Here is an 18,421-nt window from a genome sequence, read left to right as displayed (position 1 = left end):
TACTCCCCATACCAGATTGCCCCTCAAATCTCAAAAGAACTACTAGAGAGATTGCAACCGAGATGGGAGTTAGCCACCCAAATGGTAAAAGATATTTATGAGCAATCCTTGAAGAATCTTTGACCAAGTCTCACTAGAGCAAAAGTAAAAACTGAAATGAAAAGCCATGAAGGTAAAATGATGATCAGATTCTACACCTATTTGATTTTGATCAAAGACATTGAGCATGTTGTAAATGATGCTACAAACATGTGGAAAAACATCTATCATCTACATAAGCCCAATGAAGACCCAGTGGAAATCAAAGATGATGACAACAACAACAATGATGAGTTTGATAGCACTCCATCCATCACAATCTCACCAGGAGAGCTGCATGCACTAATGGAAGATAAAGAGGAAGAAGACAAGGAGGAAGAAGCTGAAGAGGAAGATAAGGAGGAAGATGATCTGGTGAAAATTGCAGCAGCAATTATTGCATCCCTTCCTCACTCTCCACCTAAAACTGTGACATCATCAAGGTTGGAGTCAGCTTCAGCAGGTTTGATAACATCTACATTAGATTTATCATCTGCACCTTCCACATCTCAGCTCCAGGTATCATCAATGGAAGTTTCTACCACTTCATCGATTAAGCTACATCCCTCTTCTTCAGCTACCGAGCTAGCCTGCTTAGCTCCATCATCATTAGTTGATATAGTAGTAAGTTCCACAATTTTGTCCATTCCAATTTGTTCTACAATTTTCTCAGCATTATCTATATCTACTTCAGATCTAGTTAGTTTAGATATTGTATTACTGAGTGTATCACCATTTTTGGCAAGTACTCCAGTTTTTGATCCGGTATATACTCCTATTGGCACTCAATCCTCAAGCATCCTAGTTTTCATTGCTAGTCCTTCCATCTCTACTATTGTGTCTATTCCTAAGGTCAAACCAATCATCACAAAAGTCAAACAAAAGCAACCATTAAGACTTATGATCACTAGAAAAGAAATTCTTGAAGATATTGACTTAGACATAGAGATAGTAATTCCAAAGATTGACTATGAAAATGCTACCATTGAAGAAATGAGGTATGCTAGTCAACTAATTGAGATGAAGGCTACGCAGAAGTAGCTAAGGTCTAAAAGGGATAAGGAATATAGAATAATTGAGAATGGCCAGAATATAATTATAGAAGCTGTAGGTGTTGAAGTAGATTCTACTCAACACATTTTGATTAAGTTAGAAGAGGCTATAAATAAATTCAATGAGGACACCTCTGGTTAGGACAAACTGATTGTAAAGGCAGAAAAGAAATTTGCTAATAAGGTGCTTGAGCACATTGCTTAGCATATTGCAATAAAATAGGTAGATTTGACCACAATTTTGGTCAATCTTGAAAATTCTTTTAATAATGTAACTTCAGTTTTTGCCAAACTTTGTGATGTTACTAAGTATACCAAGGAAATCAAAGAAAAATTAAATAAAATTGATGAGGATATGAAGGTCAGTGCCAAAAAGCTACAACTTGACCCCAGTTCAAGTTCATCCCATCATCTCAAAATCAAATTTTTGTCAGAAAAGTAGGCAGAATTTTTGAGAGAGGAAGCAAGAATCAGATCAACCTTGATTGACATTTAGAATATGATTCTTCCTATCAAAGACACAATGTAGAAACACATTGTCTACTCTAAAACATTGATCCATGACAACAAATTTTTAGTTGCAAATCATTTGATTAAACTTTCAGTAGAAGTTCAATAGCACTCTCCACCTGCAAAATTTTGCAAGATAATTGGGATAAGACTTTGGCTCTTATTTTCAAGGTACATTATGAGTTTATCTCTCATTTTGGTGTTTCTGTGTAAATACATATTGTTTACTTTGGCATTATTGTCAAAAAGGGGGAGATAGAGTACCAAAGAAGAGATAGATGTAAATAAAGGAATCCATATGTAAAGATAGAGATATTTTTAAATACTATGTGCATATTGTATGGGGGAGATATATGTAAATTAGTACATCAAATTTTGCACATAAGTTTTGACTCATAAGTGTTTTTGTCACTAATACCAAAGGGGGAGATTGTTGGAATTATGATATATTTGTCATTAGTGCAAACACTTATTCGATTCTAAATGCTTACCGAGCTCATCACTTAGTCTACAGTTTACACTAAGAATTCAATAGTTACCTTATAAGTTTAGCAGGTAAACAGTTCACATCGAGCATTCCAGAGAATACCGAGTGAATGGGCAGTTCGGCAGTGTTTACCGAGTGAAGAAGGTAAATGAAAGAAAGCAGTGTTTACCGAGTGAAGAAGGTAAATGAAAGAAAGCAGTGTTTACCAAGTGAAGAAGGTAAACGAAAGAAAGCAGTGTTTACCGAGTGAAAAAGGTAAACGAAAGAAAGCAGTGTTTACCGAGTGAACCAAGGTAAACGAAGAAGATAGTTTCTACCAAGTAACAATACATCTATCGAGTTGCCTATGGTTACCGAGTTCAGAACTATGTCGGGTGATTAGTATGGACTGAGTCTTCACTTTTACCAAGTGCATGATGATGCTGAGTAATGTAGTGGATGTCAAACTTATCAGAAGGTCACCGAGTCAGTTCAGTGAACCCGAGTTTTCTACTATCTGGCTGACTCAGTAATATTTTGTTCATTTATATTTTTGCCGACCTTGCAGTTGTAAATAATGAATGGTATATATGTAATGTATGATATCATTTTGTAAGATATATGATGTGTAAAAAAAATATATATGAGAGTAAGGTTCGCATGTAAAAAGGTATTGCTATATTTTGAGAAAAGTGAAAGCGGATCAGCAGCAGAGAGAAAGGGATTCAACAAGGTCAACATAGGAGTAGAAAAGATATATCTATCACATCAGGTGATCAATACAAAAGGGATCTTATCAATAGTTACAAGTAGATCCACTGCTTCATCCTAACAGGTGAATCAGTTTGTAAATCTTTTAACAGGTTAGACTTAAAAGTCTTTTGTAAATCTCCTAATAGAGTGCATACTTTAGTGTATGTTTGTAAATCCTCTAACAAGGTGGATCTAGCAGTGCTACTTGCTCCTAATAGGGCAGATCATCAGAAGTGATCATTGTAAGCCTTAACCAGCCAAATTTATACTGTAGTATTGAAGTTTAGTGGGTATCATCCCCACCCCAATTTTACTTTCTATTTGGAAGGTTTCTAGGTCACCAAATCTCTGTGTACATGTACAATGAATGTTTGTTCTTTCAGTTATGCAGTAGATTAGGTGAATGACTAGTGAATGGCTTTTATGCTGAAGTATTCAAAAGTTTTATAAGTTATTGATTCACCCCTCCCCTCTCAGTAACCTATCTTATCCTGAATATTTCCAACAGAGACATCCTACATGCATTTCTAGATTCATTTGGAGCATTGTGGATTCAAGGATTTGAATCCTCCACAAGGATTTCAATATAAGCAAGGTGAATAGCTCAATTTACTTTGTTTATACATATTAAAATTTCAATTATATTTCAAGGTTAATTCCACATTGGGGTTTGACTAAGGCAACCCCCCCATCCAAACAAAAAAATAATTTTTCTTGCAGATATATGTGTGGAACAACAAATTAAAGAGTATATTTGGGTACCCTTTTCATCAAACTTGTGAGATTCATAAACAAAATTTTTATCGAAGTAGTGCAGGTCAAGGTCAAATTTTTAGGGTACAATTGTCCCCAAGGTAAGATTGTGCCTTGCTATCAGGGTCAAGATCAACCTCCCTTCAAAAGGACAAAATATTTTTGGGTTTTCTCCATCTCGACATTTCTAGTCTCAAATAGATTGCAAAATTCCCCAAAACTATACACAGACATCATAAATCATCATTTTCCAGATTCAAGGTTAGTATTTTTCTTTTATCTAGTATTTTATGATTTAAGCACATACTCCTCAAAATAGAAAGACCATAGGACCTCTTTTCTCCCTATTCTCCATCACATGACCCATTTCTGCATTGATTAATTTCTTGTGCTTAATCAATTTGGATCATTCCTTTTGGAAATTAGTGTTAAGAAAGGAAACCTTATTTTCTTTCTATTCATTAATTATCAAAAATTTTAGTTTGGAACATAGCTAGTATATTACATGTATATTTCTCTCTTATCTTTTAGGTTCTTGGTGTTGATGTTTTAGAAGAATGCAACATGTTGGTAGTTTTGGTGTCTTTCAAGAAAGGTTTAGGAAAGTCTTCACATTTATTTGCATTGATGTTTGAAGTTTTTTATCTTAAAGGTAATTAAATTACAAGTTAGAAGTTTCACTAATCAGTTTTTAGAAAAATATGTGTATTGAAATTATTATTTTGGTGATCTATTTTGTGACTTTGTTTTCTTAGCGTCCTAGTTATGAAGAAATCTTTGTTATCATGGTTATGTAAGCCTAAATAGTTTATAAAATATGATACATGTTCTTGGGAATGATGTTGGATGTTCAAGGAACATCTCTATGTGATTCATGTAGCTTTCATTATTCAGTTTGGTGCTCCATTATGTAGTGCCCACCCATAGTTTTCTTTTCTACTTTTTATCGCCAAGCTCTTTTTAGCCATTTTTCATGCATATGTTAGTTTTCAGAGATATTGTAATGCATTTGCTCATGATTTATTGCATGCTATTCATTATTTTTACCCTTGTTTCTCTATTGGCATAATGTGACAAAGGAATCACAATTTTTTCAAAATTCTTCTATTTGTATCTCTCTTATTCTATATGTTGTTACATGCTATATAGTGCATATGCCACTATCCATAAATGTGCCTTTTTGTTATCTAATTAAGACTAATGAAAATATAGTAGTTTCTTATTCTTTGTGGTCTCTATGATTTTGACCCAAAAAAATCTTACATGTTATTCTTCCATTGTGCTTGTTTTTATACTATCTTTGAAGGTTGATGATATTTTATATTGATATAATATCTCATGTATTATGATATGATCATATTGACCCTAGACTTGGTAGATTTTTTCATGCTCTCTTTTATTAGTTACTCATTTCCCTTGATTTATTCTTTTTTCAAAATATTTTGTTGTAGAAATATTTTTTGAGGATGCAAGTATGCTTTGTTAAATCTATCTATCTTGTTAAGACATTTACAATATCTTTAACATGGAGGAATACACTTTGTTCCATGTGCATTTTTCACACACACTAATTTAGTTATTATGAATTAGATCCTTAAAGTGATCCCCATTTTTGCTTGGTCCTTTGACTAATCACCCATCTAATCCATCTCCCTTCTTTAATCCCTAAGGAAGATTTACCTTTCTTTAGGAATAATCATTCCAATTTTGGATCTATTATTGGATATACTTTATAGGTTAAGGACTAATCCGTGTTGATGGATTGGACTAGAGTAATATAACAAGAAATACTCTTATTGGATTAGTAATCACACCCCTCTCCCCCTTTCTCTCTCTCTCTTTTAAGTAATGTCTCTCTTATCTTGGATTTGGGTTTGATGAGGACTTAAGTCACTTAAGGGCTTCATGTTTATTTTTCTCCTTGGACTTGATGAGATCATAGTATGCATTGGATTTACTTTAATGTGAGCATGCATTTATTTAATACTCCCACTATAGTGTGGGTTTAATATCATCTTAAAAATTTAGCACCATAGTTGGAGGTTCAAGGATATATAAGACCCCATTATGGTTATTCTAAGGTCTAAATATCTTTTATGCTTGATTCTTATAATAATCATTTTCTTCCTCTATAATATATCACGCTCTGCTAGACCTAGGTAAATTATGGGAAAATATTGTCAAGACAAGGTCATCTTGGTCAAGGTTGTCCTGTGCAAGGTTTCCTAGATCACTTTTTTCCTAAAGCTTTATGTGTAAGTGAGATTCACTCCCACTACAAGAGTTTTTATCCTATATATTTAATTATGGTTGTACCATGCAATTATATTGAATTGAAAACTAAGTATAAAAGGCTATCAAAGCCTCTCATGTTGAAAAGTCAATAATACAACATTATATTCAAGCTATGGTGATTTTAAGAGGAAGTTCAATCAATCTTTACAAGGATTTGGATTCAAGATTTGAAGGTACACATCCAATTTTAGATCTCCAAGTCTTCACTTCTTCAACATCCATTCAAGAAAGGTTAACATTATAGACTTATACTATAGATTAGATGGTTCTATTCATAGTAGTATGTTGGTTAGTAGTTTGGGTAGAAATATCGTGGTTTAGATGCTTCTTAGTTTGTTTTTGTTTTAGTAATGTTGTCTGCTAGTTTTAGCTGGTGATGTGCTGGTTACTAGCCTTTTGGTTGTAAGGGCTGACTCCCTTGTTTTTGGTCACTTTTTATTTCAAAAACATCCATTTAAGAAAAGGAAATATTCTCTCATTGATGCAATTTTCTCTCCCATAATGGATAAGTAGAGAAATTCTTAATCAAGCTAGAAGATCTACACATCCACCCTTCTTTCCTCTCATTATCCATTGAGGCTATCAGTCACATTAACATTTTAGATCTAGGATTGGTGATCATAAATATAGGCATTTGTGAAGACATCCTTTATTCTACATCAATTTCAAGATCTACACATACATGCATCTTCATGAGTTTATATGATCTTAACATTCATCCATAAGGGTTTCTCAAGAATACTTACATTTATTTTTTTACATTAATTTCCTTATGCAATTTCAATTTCATTTCAAGGTTAATACCTAAATAGGTTTTTGACCAAGGAAAACCCCTTTCCATGTTTTTTTCCTTTTTTTATGTGTGTAGTAATAGGTATAGAATTTGTGGATCTAGTTTTAATAATCTCAGAAACTGTCACAAGCCCTTTGAATTTTCATTAGATTTAGAGATAAAAAGACTAGGTCAAAATTTTGGAAATTTTCCTAAACTATGATTTCTAGGTTAGCCTTATCCTCTAGGACTAAATTTTTGACAAAAATTAGTTACATGCATCATAAGCCTAGATCTAGGTTTTTACTAGATTTTCACATTTCTAAAATAGCCAAAATTAGATCCAAAGGTTCATGTAGCTCTTCTTTCTTCAAGATGGATAAGTTCTTTCTATTTCCCCCCTTTCACTTACTTTTATACATTACATTTAATGTCATCCCTTTATTTTTTAATTTTTTAATTATTAAAGCATCAATTCCTTTCACACATTTAACATATCATATTGCACATATTTATCATTTAAAGAAAAGTAAACTGTGACTCCCCACTCTCACTAGATCTAGTATTAGCATCTCTTCATCCTTTTTGGGTTGTGCTAATCTATTTTTTTAGGGTGAGCCTTTGGGGTATCTTTCCTAGTGCACAAAATATTTTAGTGATTGATCTACATTCCTAGCATTTCTTACCATTTTTTAATGTACAATACAACACACAAAAAAGTATAGATCATATCAGAGTCACAATTTGAAGAAATAAACTCAAATCAAAGAATCACAAAGTTGATTGGTAATAAATATGTCCATTGCTAAATTTAAAGGGGAATAAGATGTAGCAAAGTATACTAATTTAATCCCATCAACAACACATAAATGAGCCTTATATTGAATTTTATTTTTATTTTTCAATAGTGTGCATGGTGGATGCAAGGACATTGGTGGTGAGTGGGGGTATATAGAAAATAATAGGCCAACTATATGGATGATGGGTAAATCAAGAAAATAAAGTTAACATAATATAAAATAAATCCATGATTATTATAGGTTGAGGCATACCTTAATGAAGTGATAGTAAAATAAATAATTTAGTATGATAAAACAAAAAGGAATACTAGAAGATAAAGGATATAAATCCCTTGTAAGTTCATTTGAGAATAATCTATATGGAAGTTATGTGACATTCTAATAGGTACATATAAGAGATCTCAAAGGTAGGAATAGCCACTACTATATTTGGGCCCATTTTTTGATGACCATTTACTGCATAAAGTGAAAAATAACATTAGATCACTGACTAAACTTATCATTGCTGAATGGGCATCAAAATTTTCAATATAATTAGAATTCATCACTATACAAATGATAAATACTATTGGAAAGATATGGGGAAGCGAAAACCATGAAAGAAACTTCATTGTTGTTGCTAATGTTGGAGGTATGATGTGTTGTTGTTGGTAGTCTAACCATATGTAGTTGAATATATTGATGAGGATTTAGTCAGATGTATGACATCATTTTTGTATATTTTATTGAAATTATTCATTTGATGTCACAAATTTGATGATATGCTAATAGTATAACTGTGTCAAGAAAAATATTTATCAGTTATGAGTTCTATTTTGGTTGCGATATAATATTCTCGCACCATAAACCATTTATTAAAGTTTGAATTAAAAATTCTAGAAATGTTCTAAAATAACACACAAATGATTAAATGAGGACTATTCTTTATACAAGTGACATATATCCATCTTAAAGTCTCAATATTGGAATGAAAATAAATTGAAAGACATTTATGCAATTCTGTCAATCTCTTGAATAAATGTCTTTAAGTTGTTTTTCAACTCAACAATGAGACCTTAAGCTTGATACTTGCTAGATGTACAATCAAAAATCCTCATATAACCATTTGCACATTATTTTTTAAAGTCAAATTTTAAAAAAATGGTTTGTGGAAAGTGAATATTATACCACTACCAATGTGGAAATTGTTAACTGGAAAATCTTTTTCTTGACACAATTATAGTATGTAGAGGTCATTAGACTTTAAACGAAGAGCACTAGCTTGATTTGCAAGCATAAAGAATGTAGAATAATAAGAAATATGAAAGAACATTATGGATTTATTAGCATTTTCATCATAGAAAAGTAGGATCATATTAATGATATTTTAGTTATATGAAAAATGTATTTTTGTTATTATTTTCACAAGGGTAGGAAGATGCTTCCATGAGACATAATAACATGTAAATTGTATTTCCAACTACAATGAAGCATGTAAATGGTTGCCTAAGAGAAACTTGATGCAAGAGCTAGCCAGTTGCTAAAAGTTGCAAAGAACCTTTGAAACAAGTATTTTTCCCAAGCTTAAAATATACTACTCTTCAAAGTTACTATAACTATATCACAACAACACATAAAAATAATTTCTCCTAATAAGTGCTATAATATTTTTAGAATGTGGAATCTAAATTAGTTCACAAAAAAAGAGTGAGCGTGGGTCCTTGGGAGAAAATCATATTTCACTTCATTGTATCTTTAGGCTTGCTTTCCCTATAACAAGGCATTGTAAATTTTGAACTATACTTACTAAATTTACTCATGGAAGTTTTCTCCCACAATAGTTTTATAACATAAACATAATGTTAAGGTGATGTTCTTGAAATATTGTCTTGCCATTCAAATTTCAAAGTTATTATCTCATTCAATACATCTATTTCATTTTTAACACTATGTCAAGTAAAGAAATTTAAGCAAGCTAATTTGATAAGACAACATTTCATAAGACATACAAAAGGATATGCAAGCTAATTTTAAAATTACAATATCATTGGATGAATATTTTAAGAAAAAATTATAATACTTATATGCAAATAACATATTTTATATTTCCTTCATCATATGTTCTTGATGATAGAGAATCAACAACAAACAATTGAGATTCTATTTAAGAGGATAGATGGAGAATCCTTGCAAGCAACACCCATTACAAGTATAGTGATGCTTATCTATTTCTCTCTCATTTTAAAATATAAGAGAACCATAGAATTAGAAAATGCTATAGTAGAAATTTCTCATTTGTAGTGTTTGTGAATTAAAATTACAAGTGATAAGGTTACACACCTTTGATTATGGGTGCGCAAACAATGGATGCAAATAGTTGATTGACTAGGATAATACAATAGTTGCCAAAAAAAATTGACACTTTCTGATAGTCATCCATACAAAAAATCAATTTTATTAAATGATAAACTAAGAAAGTCTGAAATGCATAATAAAGAGATGTAAAATATCAATAATGAGGAGAGAAACATACCTTAAATTGATAAGGCTCCATGGAAAAGGAGTTGTTAGAATGAGGTAAGTATAGAGTCTACTATATTAGAGGAAAAATGACAAGGATAAAAAAAATGAATATTTTCTAGTAAATACAACTATAATAGGAAGAAAATTCTTCATAGTAGAATTATTTGAAATAATAGTATCTTACTAAATTATAGAGGAGACCTTAAGATGTGGAGACATTACTTATTGCAAAAGGAGTTCATTGTGTATACAAACAACCAAGCACTTAGTTTCCTCAATAGACAAGACAAACTAAGTCATAGGGATATGAAATTGGTGGAGGCTTTATAGGTCTATATCTTCACCATCAAGCGCAAGAAGGGCATAGCCTAGAAAGTAGTTGATGCATTTAGTAGAAGGAACATAGTTGTTTCCTAGATTTAACTAGAAAGTGTGGGAATTAAAACACTTGAAGACATGAATGCAACATGATCCTAATTTTAGGGAAATTTATAAATTATATATGAAGTTTGGTAATAGGTATCATGTTGAACTCTCTAATTTTATGATTTAGGATAAAATTCTCTTCATATGCTGATCCATTAAGTAGCCTCCATTGTCATCTCTATCTTTGATCTTCTTGGCACCTGTTTAAGCAATAACTCTTCACATCTTCACAACTCTTCTTAGCCCTCTACTCAAGTTTATTAATCAATAGCATCAAAAACCACTCCAACCATGTTAGGTTAGCCCCTACACCTCCTTAAATAGGAAATTCTGATATTTTGTCACTTAAACATCACCATAGATATTAGGGTTAGGTTGGATTCATAGAATCCTTCCATCATTTCATCTCCTCTTTTCTCTTCTAGAAACTTCTCCAAACTTCTCCTTGAATTCTTGCATAGACATGCTCAAACATAGTTTTATTTGAATTTAATGTTCCAAGTCATCCATGCTTATCTTCAACATGCTTTCCATATTCTAAGAAATCAACTATGTCGGCTAGAAATCAAGGTTTCATCATAATCTATCAAATGTTTTTCATCAACCAACACTATGTTCTGACACTCGATCATCACTAGATTACTCAGTAGCTACTAAGTTTTCTATTCAACACATTTACTGTCACTCAGTCAATATTGATGCTTGGTTAACATTATATTTACTTATCTTATACTAGCACTCAGTCAACTCTAGCATCACTTAGCATAAACTTTGAGTTCTTTAATCTTTTGCTCTTTTCCTCAATCAAGGTTATGCATTTGGTCATTCTTTGATCACTTCTTCTAGGCTTCAGTACAACTATCTTCTTTACTTGTATTAAGATTAAATAATCAAATTATCTTTTCAAAGTCTAACTAATCAAGTGCCCACTGTAGTTCCTCATAACTTAGCCTTTCCTCTAGGTCCTTTTGTTATGTCCTTCTTCTCAAATCCTCTTTATTAATCATCTTGATATGACACTCTAATCAAATAGCAACTATCTTACCAATAAGGTTTGACATCAATGACAACATAACAATTGTCTCAATTGTAGTTTCCAACATTATTGAGTTGCAGTAAACTGTAAAAATGTGTAAAACAACTTGTAACATTAAAATCATTCACACAATTAACACCAAAATTTTAACATGGAAACCCTATGAAGGGAAAAACCACCTAGGACCAACAACCCAAAATTTTCACTCTTCTAAGTGAGCTCTTCTAGGATCCAAAATTGTTAAAGGTTACATACACATTGTTAATGTGACCTTGTTAGAGGATATCACCAAAAGATATCTAGACCTTATCACTCCCTATCCTTGAATAAAAAGAGTGGCCTAATTTAAAGAACTTACTAACACCACTAATTGATGTTACCATATAATATTCTATAGACTTTTTAGGTCCACTCAGTACTTCTAAGATTTTCTACTACAATGGTTAATTAACAATAGTATAAAGTGATATGTTAGAATAGCAATATCTTTTCTTGTTCAGATCTTTGTTCTTGCTCTTTCTTTATTTGATCTCTCTTGGATCTTCTTTCACTCTATACTTTGACTTGGTCGATTAACTTCTTCTCTTTCTCCTTTTACTGCTTGATTCAAGTAGCTCAATACTTCACTTTCACCTTCTTCAATTGTTCACACTCACTGCAACTTTAACACTTTAACAATATGATCAGTTTTCAATTCAACAACCAACAACATCTAAAAACAACCTAAAACTATATTGTTCTCCTTCTTCAATAGTTTTCTCAATGCTTCCAAATCCTTCCATCTTTTTCTCATTAATCATCATCGTTGATCTTAGGGTTATAACATAATTCATTCATTTAATGAATTTAGACACTTATAAAAATTATTTGTATAGAAATTTGTGCCTATCCTTATCCTTCTTGAATTTTTTTCAGCCATATATATTGCAACAAATTTTGACTCATTCCTTAGACCTTCTCAAACTTTCCAAATTTCCATCAAACATCGACCTCATATTCTAATTTTCCAAACTTTTTCATCTAGTTACCACTCGATAAACATAACATTTATTTGGGTGACATAACACTTGATTAATATTGACTCTCTTGGGTAACAACTTATTTTCCTTCTTCCTTGATAATCACTCAGGTAATACTGTAGTCACTCGATGAATACAACCTCCCTTAATTAACCTTGTAACCTAGGTAAGCTTGTGTTCTTCAATACATAACAAAAATACATGATTGTAAAATAATCAAACCAATAATACATTATCATTATCCAAGTCATTCAAGTACCCATTGAATGCCTTATATATCACTTATGTCTTCATCATACTTTCTTCAAATACTCTTCATCAACCAAATCCTTTTTATTAATCTAATGATATGATGCTTTACTAAGTTAGCATAATGTCTATCCAACTAAAACTTTGACATCAATGACAATATATCAGCTAATATGACTCTTTTACATACATTTATAGCATCACCATCTAAAAATATCCCCCTTTGGAATTGATGCCAACACATAATGTAAGATTTTACATTACATTATATAATCACATGTATGGATTAAAAACAATACAAATTTTCATTTTTGGTTCTTCAAACTGATACTTGGTCTATTAGAAATAGGGAATACTGAGAGGGGGGGAGGGTTAAATCAATATTCTACAAATTTTTTTTGCCAACTAGATATTATTAATTAATTTGAACCATGCATAAGAAAAGTAAATAAGTAATGATGAATAGTAATAATAACCATGCATAAAGAGAACTCATAACACCATATTTTGTTAACTAGGGAAACCCTAGCCAAAGGAAAACCCTGGTGGAGATGATACCCACTAGATGATATACTGATATATATGTTCCTTGTTAGAGGATGGACCCTATTAGGAGACTTTGAATCATTGTTAGGAGTTATGGTATAATTTATGCAAGAAGAGTTCACTTCCCAAACATGCCCTTTCAATTACAGGAAGAGCTCACTACACAAACAAGTAACTAAACTTTAAGTTCCTTAAATATAGATGTATAGATGCTGTAACTTTTTATCAACTAATCTCTGACCTTGGCTCAATCTCGGATCACAAAAATATGTTCTCAAAACTTTGCATATATCACTTCACAAAAAGTTCACACATCACTTTTCATATCACAAAAGCACACATAAAAAAGAACACATAATTTTACAAGATATCCTTTGCATAAATACCATTTTTTTCACAAATTGTTTCTAGGTTGGCTAAGACAACAATATACTTTTCAAACATAGAGTAAACATCTAGGATGTTAGCCCTAGTTGGTCAAGTAATTATTTTGTAAACAAAATAATTCCTTTACCTTTAATTCTTTTTTCATGTTCATGGTAAATCATGGATATCTCTTTTTTGTACTATCTGTATTGATGTCTAAAGTTATACACATCATCATCAACATGTATAGTATCTTCATCTATCTTTGCTAGTCATAATATGATATCATAAACATTTTACATATAAAATAATGTACTATTGTAAACAAATTTCATACTTAGAAATTTTTTTGAGTACCAAAAGCTAAGTATATTTTATTTTTGAGGTTTACTACAAGTATGTACATCATGTGTTTCCATTAATGACAACAATCACATCACTACATATAGCCAATTGTCAACACAGTTTGTATCTTTTACAAAAACAATCTTCAATAATTTTAACATTTCCCCCCCTTAGGATATGATCTCTTATGTCAAGTTCATTATTCTTTCTCATCTTCATTTCTATAGTGAGTCTTCTCTTCTATTCCTATTCTCATACTTCTCCTCTTTGAGTATATTCTCTCCCTTTATTAGCTCATTTTAGTGATCTTCTCCCCCTTCGACATACATTTCTCTTACCATTCAGTACATTCTCCACTTTGACAATAGTGCCAAAGTTCATTATAAATTCCAACATGAAATAAAACCTTGTAGTTATTCTTTTACCTTGCATGTACCGTTTACTTCAATTTCATCACAATCAACTTCCCAACTTCAGAAATGTTGCTAAAGTGTGAACCCTTTTGCATCAACTCCATAAAGATAATATAATTCATCAATAAATTATTGCAACATGCAAGTTCACTTAGTAAATTTTGGATAGGGTAGGACCCCCAATTTACCTCTTAGATACTCAAAAGCATCCTTAGGTAGTGGCTTTGTGAATATATCAACAATTTGTTCCTTTATTTCTTCTCTTATACTTGTTCCATCAAGTAATGATACTTGATTAATATGTGCTTTTTTTTTTTCCATGCATCACTAGATATTTTGAAACATTTATGGCACTTGTATTATCATAATAAATAGTGATAGGCTTAGTTATCTTCTAGTATTCCTTTTGACAATTGTTAGATCCATACAATATTTGAATATTTGATTGTAATAGCAACATATTCAGCTTCAATAGTGAATTGTGAAATACAATTTTGTTTCTTGCTTATCCATGTAATCGACCTTTCTCCTAAAAATAAAGCTCCACTACTTGTGCTTTTTTTTGTCATCAACATTATTAGTGCAATCAACATCTGTGTAGAACTTAAGATTAAAGTCATCCTCTTGTTTATACCATATGCCATAATCTTTAGTTTCCTTAAGATATCTAAGTATCATTTTACTGGAGTAAAATGTGTTTCTCTTGGATTTGATGAAAGCCTTGCAACAATTCTAGCAGCTAGGGAAATATCCAGTCTACTATATACATCATACTATAGCTTTCTAATCATTGATCTATATATTATTTGACCAACCTCACCAATAGTGTCTTCTTTTGATAATCACACTCCAATCACCATAGGTGTAATGGCTGGTTTAGAGTCATCCATCCCAAATATTTTCAAGATTTCTTTCACTTAGGCTGAGTAACATATAAACCATTCATTTTTTGATGAACTTGTAAATCAATGAATTTGTTTATCTCACCAAACATTGATATTTCAAATTTAGTGCTTATTTTCTTAGCAAATGTCTTAATCAAGATATTATTTCCACCAAATATTATGTCATCAAAAAATATCTTAGAAATAAACACCATATCCTCAAATTTCTTCTTCAAATACAAAATATCTTTCACAAGTTCTAGAAAATCCAATCTTAATCAAATAAGAGTGTAATATTTCATACCATGCTCTTGGGACTTGTTTCATTCCATATAATACTTTATTTAGTTTGTAGACCATGTTCTTTTTTTCAAGTTCAATGAATCCTTTAGGCTATTCAATGTGTACTTCCTCTTAAAGTATTCTATTTAAAAATGTAATTTTACATCCATTTGATAGACCTTGAACTTCTTGTATGTAGCATTTACCAAAAATATTCTTACTCCTTCAAGTCTTTCCATAGGTGCAAAATTTTCACCATAGTCAATTCCTTCTTGTGCATATCTTTTGAAAAATGATCTTGCCTTGTTTCTTACCACTTCTCCATTCTCATTCAACTTGTTTATGAAATTTAAATTTGTTCCAATCACATTTTTTTTAGTAGGTCTTGGTACTAGGGTCTAGGTATTGTTCTTCTCAATTTTATCAATCTCCTGATTCATAGCATTAACCCAACATTCATCATCCAATGCATCTTTTACTATTCTAGGTTCAAAATCATCTAATAAAAATGTACCTTCTCTTATCTTTCTTTTTTTGTACTCCTACACTTCTTGTAATGCCCCACCAAGGGATCCAAAATAATTAACCTAAAGTTTCACTAAGTTTGATAGCATTTTTTTTTTTTTTTTGAAACATGAAAGATAAACCATACACATAGTAACAAAAGCAATAACAACATTCAAATGAAAGTATACATAAACATACATAACAGGTTACATTCCTTAAGGATCCCTTAATGTTGAATCACTTTTAAATTAATTAATATTGATTCCATCTAATACCACATCCACATGAAATAGTAAAGAAAAGTCCAACGTTCTTAAACAATATAATTTGGTTCCAAATGTCCCTTAGTAAATTACATTTCAGAATGCTCAATCATCCACTGCACATGCCACAGGGTATGAAAGGCTTAAAAAAAAAAATATGTATGAAAATAAAGTACATCATCCTATTCTAAGTCCATGATGCAAGTGTAGTAAAGTAAATGAAAACGTATTCCATACATCATAGAACATATAAACATCCATCACAAAGTATAACCATATATCATAAACACAACTAACTAAGCGCACGGTTCCTTGCAACCATAAATAGAATCATTAGACCATCATGGGCCCTAGCCATCCCTTCGTGCATAACATCCCAAGTCACCGAAGAGATCATCGGTATTATCATAATAGGAATGTCAATCCTAAAACATACTACATCATATGCAAAAAGAAATCTAACATGCTACAACATATGCATAAGAAATCTAATCATGCAAAATAAAGCATAAGATAACATCATCTATCATATGATAATCATCATTATAAGGATACATACCAATAAATAACATCCATCATAATGATCCATGAACAAAATGAAGATAATTACCAACAAAGAGTACTTTAGCCATGGTGTCTCAGATGGACCTCAAATAGTAAGAGTGAATAAGCACTACCACCCGACCACGTGGAACCTAAATGGTCCACTCCCACCACATTGAGGAGATAGTCTCAAGTCCCAAATAGGATATGAAATCACATAACACAAATACTCTCTAAGTCCAGGAATCCTAAAAGTATGCTAACTCAAAGGTTCCAACACAAACTGACATCTAATCCCAAAGGCACAACAAAGACATGTAGGAACCTACTATGTAAGCGGGAAAGTGTCATTGCACAAATCATGCTAGAGTTACCTTGGTAGTCTCTCTATAGGCTCGGCCCCCTAGTGATCCCTATGTGGCCACTAGTATCCTCTCATATTGATGAGGCATACTATGAAATGCAAGGTCACAACCAAGCATTCTCTCTACTCCCATCCTAGTCTATACTAGCACTTGAGGCAGGGGTGAGAACAAACATTTATCTTATTAGGTTAATTTAAGTCAGTATTAAGTGTAATGTTTTCACTTATTAAACAACTTATAATGAGTTACCCTGGCAACCACTTAGGGCCTCGACCCCCATTGCAAGCCACTTCCCAACACTTCACAAAATCACCACAGTCCTATACAAGCGACTGGAAAGATAACAAAAGATAATCCACAATAAGAGCATCAAATCTCCATAAGCAACTGAAAAGCATCCATTGATAATCATGACCGCAACAGTTCTCTATTGGCAACTGAAGGTATCAATGATAATCACAATATCCATTGGTTGTCAAGAAGCAACCAAAAAGGCATATCAAGCAAATAATACTGATCGAAGACTCCAAATTAGTCGAGTCAAAACATGTCACAACATGACATCACCAAGATCAGATAAATAGTTCAATCCTATCAAGGCAACTGGAAAGTAATCCAAGAACAACTGATCGATAACTCATAAATGGTTACATATATCATAGCTTACACAAGAGGACTGGAAGCAATATCAATCAGTAAACCACGTACACAATAGAACATGTCATCTCTTAACCATGGTTGGGTTTAAAAAGATCAAGATCAAAAGACATCATCATGACATCACAAATCATAACCCCCGAGCCTCTGGTAGACGTCCTATATCTATTCAACAATCTAGTCAACCCATAAACCCCAAAATAGATAGCATAGAGAAAACACGAAATGCAAGCACATGTTTTAGTTCGTTAAAATCACATAGTTGAATTAAGAGTGGGGTTTCAATTTTTGTTTCAAGTGTATAAGATTCTCCATTTAATCTCCAAGTCAACCCAGTTATCTTTTCAAATAGAATTATCCCTCTATTATTTTAAACAATTGTCTAAAATAAACAGAAGATAATAATTTACTTATTTAAATCATTGAACTAGTTCCCATCGACTTTTCAATAAAATCATTCACATTATTCAAAACATTAGAATGATGCTTAACAACTTCCAAATAATTAATTTACAATTTCCCTAACATTGGTATTATCG

Source organism: Cupressus sempervirens, chromosome 1 (genome assembly GCF_028749045.1).
Source record: "Cupressus sempervirens isolate cs-2001-9-10 chromosome 1, ASM2874904v1, whole genome shotgun sequence".
Taxonomy (NCBI): Eukaryota; Viridiplantae; Streptophyta; class Pinopsida; order Cupressales; family Cupressaceae; genus Cupressus; species Cupressus sempervirens.
Note: the sequence above shows the minus strand (reverse complement) of the source record.